The sequence below is a fragment of the Oryza sativa genome, chromosome 10 (assembly GCF_034140825.1).
Source record: "Oryza sativa Japonica Group chromosome 10, ASM3414082v1".
Taxonomy (NCBI): Eukaryota; Viridiplantae; Streptophyta; class Magnoliopsida; order Poales; family Poaceae; genus Oryza; species Oryza sativa.
Genome location: NC_089044.1, coordinates 10914694 through 10923780, shown reverse-complemented (window position 1 = coordinate 10923780; position 9087 = coordinate 10914694).

Sequence of the window (9087 nt, the reverse complement as noted above, 5' to 3'; positions counted from 1 at the left end):
GCGCGGTGCTCGGCCAAGCGCGACGAGGTGAAACTCGACGCAGGGCTATGGCTATACTCTAGTATGCTAGAACATAGATTAGGGAAGGTGTTCTAGTGATTGGTTAGGGCGGAGATTAGGTGGAGGGCCGAGGGATCGGTCGCGCACAAGGTGCTCGACCGGTGGACAGTGAGAGTTAGGATGATAGACGGTGGAAGCAGGGCTTCGGAGTAATGTGGTTGTGGTTGATGATGATCGATGATGGATGAGTAAAGGCTTGGGGGTCCTATTCATAGGGTTAGAGCGATCGGATGAGCTCGGGCGCCATCAACGCCATTGATGAGCTCGGAGTTCGGGCTTGACAGGGGTGGCAAAGGTCTATGATGGCAAAGGTCTATGAGAGGGAGGGCAAGGGCAAATTGAGTGGCGGGAGATTGTGTTCAAACATATACCGATGACTGAAATGTTTGACCAGGGATGAAAACAAGCGGTGGTGAGCTGGCGTCTTCCCATGTTCGATGTGCCGCGGCGGCGAGGGGTAAAATGGTCGGCTCGGTGGCGCCCAGTTTAAATTGTGAGAGGGAAAGTTACTGACAAGCTTTAATTCAAACACACGGCAAAAATTGGTGCGATTCACCCGGGGTAGAAGCGAAATCGCTCCCGACGTCGGCATCAGGTGGGCGCGCTCGGCGGCAAGCGGCGGCCATCCCGGTTTTCCTCTGACGAGATTGGTGCGACGGCGTTTACCCAAGGCACGGCGAACGGTGGAAGACGTGCCAAGGCGGCGGGTCACACGCGTGTGATTGCTTTACCGAAGTGTGGCGGCTTACGGCGGCGCGACGTGTTGTGCACCAGGGTGGCGCGGCAGAGGCAGAAAAGGGCTAGGGAGGCCATGGTTTTAGAAGGTTGTGGTCCCCAAGGACCATCTCTAGACTTTGCAAAGATTTGGGTGGAGATTGGGCCGCTTTAGCTGGGCTGGGCATTCTGCCGAGCACCTTAGGTGCAATGAACAGTAACTTTTCAGAATTTCTTGAATATTTGCCCAAAGAGAAGGGATTTAATCTAGATTTGAAAAGGTTTTGCTAAGTTTTGTTCTAGGGCACTATCTCACTAGTAGAAGGGTAAACTAAGGAAATAATCTAAGTTTTGAAATTTGAAAGGAATTTGCTAAATTCACTAAGGTTTAGGATAAGGTAACAATTAGGTTATAGGGTAGGTTAAAAGAGTTCTAAAGAAATAACACTTGAACCAAAATTAAGAATAAAAAGAGTTCAAATAAAAATAATTTTGATTTTGCTAATCTAGTCAAAAGCCAGCATGATGCAGTCAAATTTTAGTTTATAATTTGAGAATGTTACACATAGTGATAATCTATACTATGTGATCGGAGATCCTATGAATTAGGATGATGAAACAAACTATTAGTTAACTAAGAGGCTATAAATCCACTACATTGGAGATATAACACTCCTCTAATCTGTATGGTAGGCTGATTTTTATCTCATTGTTTTCTAAGTGGTTTGTCTAAGCAGAGACATTGGCCTACTGAACATCTTTAGAAGAACCTATATGAGTTCGACTGCTAGTCGTAGTCTATAAGATAGGGTAATTTCTATGAAGTTGAGTGTGACTTATATGCTCCAACCCAAGAGAATACCTATGGTAGCCTAGTATTAGTCAGTGGTTTGAGTGAAATATGATCGCAGGCATAGCCCGCTGTTAAGTTGTGAATAAATGTAGCTATTACTTTAGGTGGATGTTCAATCTTAATTAGTCACCACCGAAAAACTGCTATATCAAAACAGTAGTGGAATAGAGAGCATTCTCATGAGCCTTAAAATTTGGTGAGGATCGTTAGATTTAATTGGCTAATTGATCCATTTAAATCAACTAAATAAATAAATTTTAAGTCTTATTATGCTAGGAGTTATGTGTATTCATTCTTACATGGGTTATCAATGTAAAGGTGAAGAGATTTTGAGAATTAGTACAATAATTGATTAATGGAGTGATAACGGACATCAATTACATCTAACTCATGGTTGGTTGACGAGGGTGTAGTGGAGGATGGTTGATGGCTAGTTGATACCAATCTCTTCCTATTCATGAGTCTCTTCCCCTTCCTCTTCCTCTTTCTTTTCGTTTTCCTCTTGTTTTATAAAAAGAGAGTGTATTTGATCTCCTATATACGCAGTTCCTCTATTCCTTTTCCTTTTCCACGAGTCTCTTCCTTTTGTTTTATAAAAAGAGAGTGGATTTGATCTCCTATACGCGTTAGAGGATACACTTTCATCCACTTCCAAAGTAATTAAAAAAGAAAAGCATCAGAGCTATCGTAGTCTCTCTCTTTTATCCTATCAGCATTTTATCTGGGAGACAAGTAAAATTTACTCATATATTTTATCCATAGTTCGAAAAAATGTGTTGCTTTGCCACTTCTACCTTGAGATTTTGTCTTGTTGGAGTCCAGACAACGATGTGGCCTACTACTGAGACTCGGCAGCTAAGAAAGTATTTTGTTCATTTTTTTTAGAAATACGTACTAGTATTTTGTTCATTGAGTGCACGTTTCATCACCTTCTTGCTTGGTCTGTTTAATTTTCTCGATCTGCTTTGTTTTTTAGTGAGTTTCTCTTCTTTAGTCAATTAAAACTTGCCCCTCATATATAATTAAGACCATTCTTATTTGTAGTTTTCTTTCAAAATACTAGTCACAGAGGAATATCATAGCTTTTGAATATTACATTCGTATGTACTCCCTCCGTGTCGTTCCATATTGTAAGGCTCTTTGATTTTTTATAAATCAAATTTTTTAGCCTTGATAAAATTTATAAAAAAACACGACAATATCTTCGACACCAAATAAATATACTATTATATATACTTAATATTGGATTAATGGAAATAATTTGATGTGGTAAGAGTTGCTATATTTTTTATAAACTCAATCAAACTTTATGAAAATTTGACTAAAAAAAGTTAAAGCGTCTCATGATATAAAATGGATGAAGTAACATTTTGCATAGTGCATAGCTTATACATAATGAGTTCTTTTTTTAAGTTCTTGAGTCAAAGGCTGACACGGTTGAAATATGAACCAAGAATTGCGCCCTCGACCACTTGAACATTATTAAACCCCAGAATATGGCGACAAGTATTGAACATCTGCCCTCACTTTATTTACGACGTTCATTCTTGATTCATGAATGGTCTTTGGGTCCACTAATAACACCATGCATGCATCTCTTGCCTCTTACTGTAGATCAAAATTAATAGAGCATACCATAGTAAGAAACCGCCGTGCTGAACAAGAGTTTCCCAACATTTCAAATTCAAAATTTATGAAAACCATGCACCTTAGGCATAATCAATCCATTATTTCTTAAGCTTAATTTTTAGAATGCGCAAAGTTTCCCTAGGGCCGGCTCTACGAGCGAACTTGATGCTATATATAATCCCTTAAGATTATGTTTTTACTTGTAATATATGTATACTTTATGAAGCATGTATCCTCTAAAGCGACTCAAATAAATATTTCACTAACATAGATAAATATGGAAACATATCCTATGCACACAAGTTTCCCGTGTACACTCCGTGCACACCAACTTGTAAATGTCACATAAAATTATACAAAAAAAATTAGATACATACTTCTAATAGTACTAGTATTACATATACGTGTGAAATCTTAACTTCAAATTCGTTATATTTTAGCCATAACAAAAAAGATAAAATCCTAACATATTTTTACCCTTAGAACTGTTAGATTTTTCACCTTTTTATGGCTAAAATATAATGAATTTTAATATGAGACTTTGCAGATATGTGTAATACTATTAGGAGTAAATGTCCAATTTCTTTGTTGAATTTTTCGTGACATTTTCTAGTTGGTGTGCACGGTAAACATGTGTGCATAAAATATGTTCCCAATAAATATTAAGTTAAATAATAGTTGTAACTGGAATATGGTATTTTGTTCTCGATAAATAATGTTGATACTACGATTGATAACTAAAAGAACTGCAGAAACGAAAACAAATTAAGTAAATAGATGAAAAACAAAAGCATCATACGATCAATTATGCTGAGAAAACACTTCTAAAAAATAGTGCAACATTTCAGTAGATCGATATCACCCAAGAAAAAAATAAGAACAAAACAAAATCCTAACCTATCTACTGTTCTACTAGTCAAATAAGATCAGAAGACAACCCTTGACATAGTTTGCTTGACTGCTCTACTAGTCAAGATGACTCAGGGAGGCAAAAGATCACAGGCGCAAGGCCTGGCTACGTTGGAGTCGGCGTCACCGTCTCGCTGTGTGTCGTCCGTCCTTCCGCTAATGGCGTGAGAGAACGACGAGCTGAGAGGCGGCGAGATTGCGAGAAGCGAGGCTGCGAGAAACGCGAAATGATGCGTCACGCCGCGCTCACACTCGACCTCTAGGCCTTGATCGAGAATCGAGATCTACACCAGCCATTCATGATAACAATCTGGCCTAGGTAGGGTTGGCCGAGACCCAGCTAAGCAAGGTGAGATTATTCAGAGACTCACACGTTCGCCGCCCGACTTTTGCGTCTTTGCCAGCGGGTAATAGTGGAGGATGTCCTCATCAATTCACCTTCCTTGGCACTCTTGAGCCATCGAGGCCAGCAGCGATATAGGCGGTCACACAACCCATCTAAGCTCTGAGCCGGTCCTGAGTTTCCCTCTTACTATAAAATTCATCAATATCATGTGAAATTTTTGACGCCCTCCTATAAAATTCCTGCAACCCAACTAGGCCATTAGATTTTGTTGTGGATGCGATCTCGTAGGTAATATATGGTTGTTGTGACAAGCTAATGTTAATATTATTGACTATATTTATTAGTTTTGTTTCATCTCATATTTTCAGTTTACAAAAACACTCTCTCTATATAAAATTATGAATCTATTATTTTCCTCTTTATTGCTGTATATATATATTTGTTACTCACGCGTAAACCTTTTGAACCCACAATGTTCTTTTTCCTTCCTATAAAAAGTAGAGAGTTGATGAGAATAGTTGACATATGGGTCATCTAATCTCACATGTCATTTTTTTTTCTCTAAAAGAAAGTTGGGAGTTGGTGGTAAAGGTGGTTGCACTACTCTTTTTTTAAGGAGTATAGATACTGATATTAATTTTATGGACACTTAGACTTATGAGAATCGGAAATGGATTCATATGGATATAGCGAGAGTATGAAATATTCTGAGTTAGTATGTAATTTTCAATTGATCCATCTTACAGCTGGCTACATAAAAATATTTGACCAGGTGACATGTCAAAATTAACTGGCACCAGCATGATCCAGTCTTCCTTTTACAATAATAGAATCAACCTACCGTGTCATCAATGTGAACTTACAAAAAGGTGCCAAGATTCTACCCCATGCAATCTACGTACCCTAAAGCTAATAAACTAGTGAAAGTGCACTTTACTGTAAACTACTGCCATGCATCTTGACATGCATTCCCGGCATCTAACTATAGTTGCCAAAAGTCAAAGTTTTTTCTTTCATGAAACAAAGTCAGATAAGCAGCTGAATTAAAATCTCCCAATTGCAAATCCAGCCTGATTAAATGAAACATTAAGTAGAACTTCAGCCCGCCCAGATACACGGGCATATTGTTTATTTCAAGTATCATAAATTTTGTTACCATTTGAATTTAAATATTATGACTTTTTGTTTAAATATTATTTGATTATATTCAATAGATTTAACTGGGTGGTATGAAATTTTAGTGTTATAATTTATACTCAAGATTTTACGTTGTCCTATAAACATCCTCTCGAGCGTTCATTGGCCGCCACATGTATGTCTAATTAAGAAACTATAGGAGATGAATAAATAGATCTTGGCTAGCAAAGGAGAGACAGAGGGATTTTGTTTTCTTAAGATAGATTTGATGGCTAAAAATAATAGTTTCATCAATTTAAGTAAAATTGATGGTTGATATCTTGTATTTTTTAAAAACTTAGATTTTTCTTTAATTTATTAGATTGTCAAGTGACGGCTTAGTAACTTTGATAGAGGTGCCACATTGTATCCTAAGAGTGTTGATTGGATGTTGAATGGATTTTTAATATATAATAGATTGATAATCCATAAGCATGCATAATATAAGTAGTACTAAGAATAGGCGCATACGGCATACAGACACCTTTCATTGTACGGCGTCTATAATCTCACAGGGAAGACTAATTATTAATGCATTCGTTGGTAGAGGTTGGTGTCTTGGGGATGAGATAGAAGAGATCCACGCAGATAACAATGACTTTGACCGCATCACCTTCTGACTTAACCATATATTTTTTTCAATTACACTGCTGTCTGCCGCCGCTATATATGGCCTTGAGATCCTTTCGGAGTCCTGACAACGTGATATTGACCTGCCGCAGTTGACATCGAAACAGAAAGAATTTTGCTAATAATCGAAGGAATGGTTCATCGATTATTTCGGTTTTCTTTTTATGGTCGAGTTAATTAATTTCTCCTTTCTTCTCCAAATGAAATTTATCTCGTCATTTTGTTTCTTGCCAAGTACTAGCAGTAACTGACGAAAGCTAGATCATTGCTGAAATATATTACTGCGCATGACTTATACAAAAGTGAGTAAAAATTTCAGTTTCTTGACTTAAAGAAATTAGACATTGTTGAAATGAACCAAAAAATTCCGTCATCCGCTCGAACAACCTCAAATATAACCTGGCAAAAATTATCACAAATCTCTGCCAGCGTTATCTCTGTATGTGCTTCATTAATTTATGATTCATGGTCAACTGGCGGCACCTGGTCTTTGCATCCACCGTCTCGTTAACAAGAATCGATGCAGAGTTTTGCAAATTGAAGCGCCGTGATGAACCCGGTTTCTGTTCATTACAAGTTGAAATCTTTCTAAGAAAACCCTACGCTTGTTCACTTGACGAACATTACGCATGACGTACATACATCGCTTTGATCCCTTGACGAACGATAATTCTCCCATGAGAGCTCTTCCTTCGAAACTGGTAAAAAGCTCGTGTAAAATTCCTGCCCACAAATTATTGTGTAAAGCTTGTCAAGGTCGGGATGTGACCCGCAATATACTACCTTTGTCCTATAATGCATGCATAAGATATTTTGCTTTTTTTTTTGGTCAAAATCTTCTAACGATCGACTGCTACGTAAAAATTCATCTAACACATAAGATATAACTTTTCATGCCTTGGTAATTAAACTGGCAATTAAGACAAAAACGAGCTCAATCAAGGAACAAATATGTATACCATATCAACGTATAGTTACTTCTATTATTTGTGTAAATTACTTTTGCACTTCACTAAAGTTACTTCCTAAAGCAAAGTAGCTATTTTTAATAATGACAAGAGTGAACTCTGTTGATGTGTTTGGTTACTTCATCAGTCAATACACATTATATTTTTCAAACTTTGTACTATTAGAAGTTTCAAGTTTTAACTCTCTCGCCATAAAGTTAATTCTAATATGTTAACATCTCTAGTTACTTCTATAATTTATATAAATTATTTCTGGACTTTATTGAATTCATCTTACATAGCTTCATATTTTAATACACTATTGGAGAAATGATCTATGCTGGGTTACGCAAAAATCACATTAGCTAATCCCGGTTTGAGTAAAAACTGGAACTAGTCCCGGTTTGAAAATCTACAGGTACTTTTGTGATTTTTAGTCCTGGGAATAAATATCATTTTTAGTTCCAGTTCAAAAACATGTTAGACCCATATCATCTTTAGTCCCGGTTGTTTGTACCAACTGCGACCCAAATTAAAAAAATCGCAAAAAGTCCCCCCCCCCCCCCCGAGCCCTGCGTGCGCGCTGCCAGCTAGTCCTTATTTGATCCCCTCCTCCTCTCCTCCTCCCATCGATCTCATCCTCTCCTTTCCCCTCTCATTTTCTCCTCCACCTCCTCCCCCTCTCTCATCCCCTTCCTCCGGCCCCTTCCCCTCTCCTCCTCCTCCCCCCTCCTCCGATTCCGTTGACAGCGGGCAACGGCTGGGCAGCCGTAGCGGCAGTGGCAGCGGGATGGGAGGTGGCACACGGCCGAGCGGCCTCCCCTCCTCCAGATCCGGCAGGAGGGGAGGCCGCCGGGATGCGGCGGCTAGGCGGTGCCAGCATCAAGCAGCGATGCCCGAGAGACGGCGGCCGGGTTGTGTTTTTTTTATTTTTTTTGAATGATTTGTAAACTTTGTTGTGGATTATTTTAGATTTGGGGATGATTTTGTGAATGACTTGTGAAGCGTGGATGATTTTGTGGATGGGAAATTATGGATGATTTGTTGTGCATGATTTGCAGGGTTTTGAGGGTGAGAATAAATGCAAACAACAAACAACAATGAAAAGAAATAAAACCTAACCAACCGGACTAATGGTGCTGCCATCTTTAGTCCCAGTTGGTAACACCAATCGGGACTAAAGATGGGTACGTATCTTTAGTCCTACATTGGGTCTCCCGGTTTGCAACTCGGGAGTAAAAGAGGTTGCAAACCAGGAGTGAAGAATCTTTCCCCAATAGTGATACCTACCTATATAGCTACTATATTTAAAAAGAAGTAGACAAAATACTTGTATTGTTTACATAAAAACATTATATCATTTTTCACATGCACTTTCCCGAACTGCTAAAAGGTGAGTTTTTTTTAAAAAAAATCTATAGAAAATTTGCTTTTAAAATCATATTAATCCATTTTCAAGTTTAAAATAAGTAATACTCAATTAATTATGTACTAATGACTCATCATGTTTTACATGTATTCTCTATTTTCTCCTTTTCGCTCCAGTTAAACACATCCTTAAAGTTACTATTTAAATGGAGTTGAAAAAAAAAGTGCAAGCATCATCTAATAGAAAACATATGGTGCAATCTCCATAGTTTATATGTAGCACAAACATGAAAAGTACCGTTGGATTTTAAATAGATGTTTAAGATTTCTCCTCCCTCCGAGTAGAAAGATTAATCACATAAATGTAGGAGTAATAATAGAATTATGGATAAATCTCATACATCCATTTTTATATTTGAAGATAGTACATTATATATATGAAGTTTACGCTACAT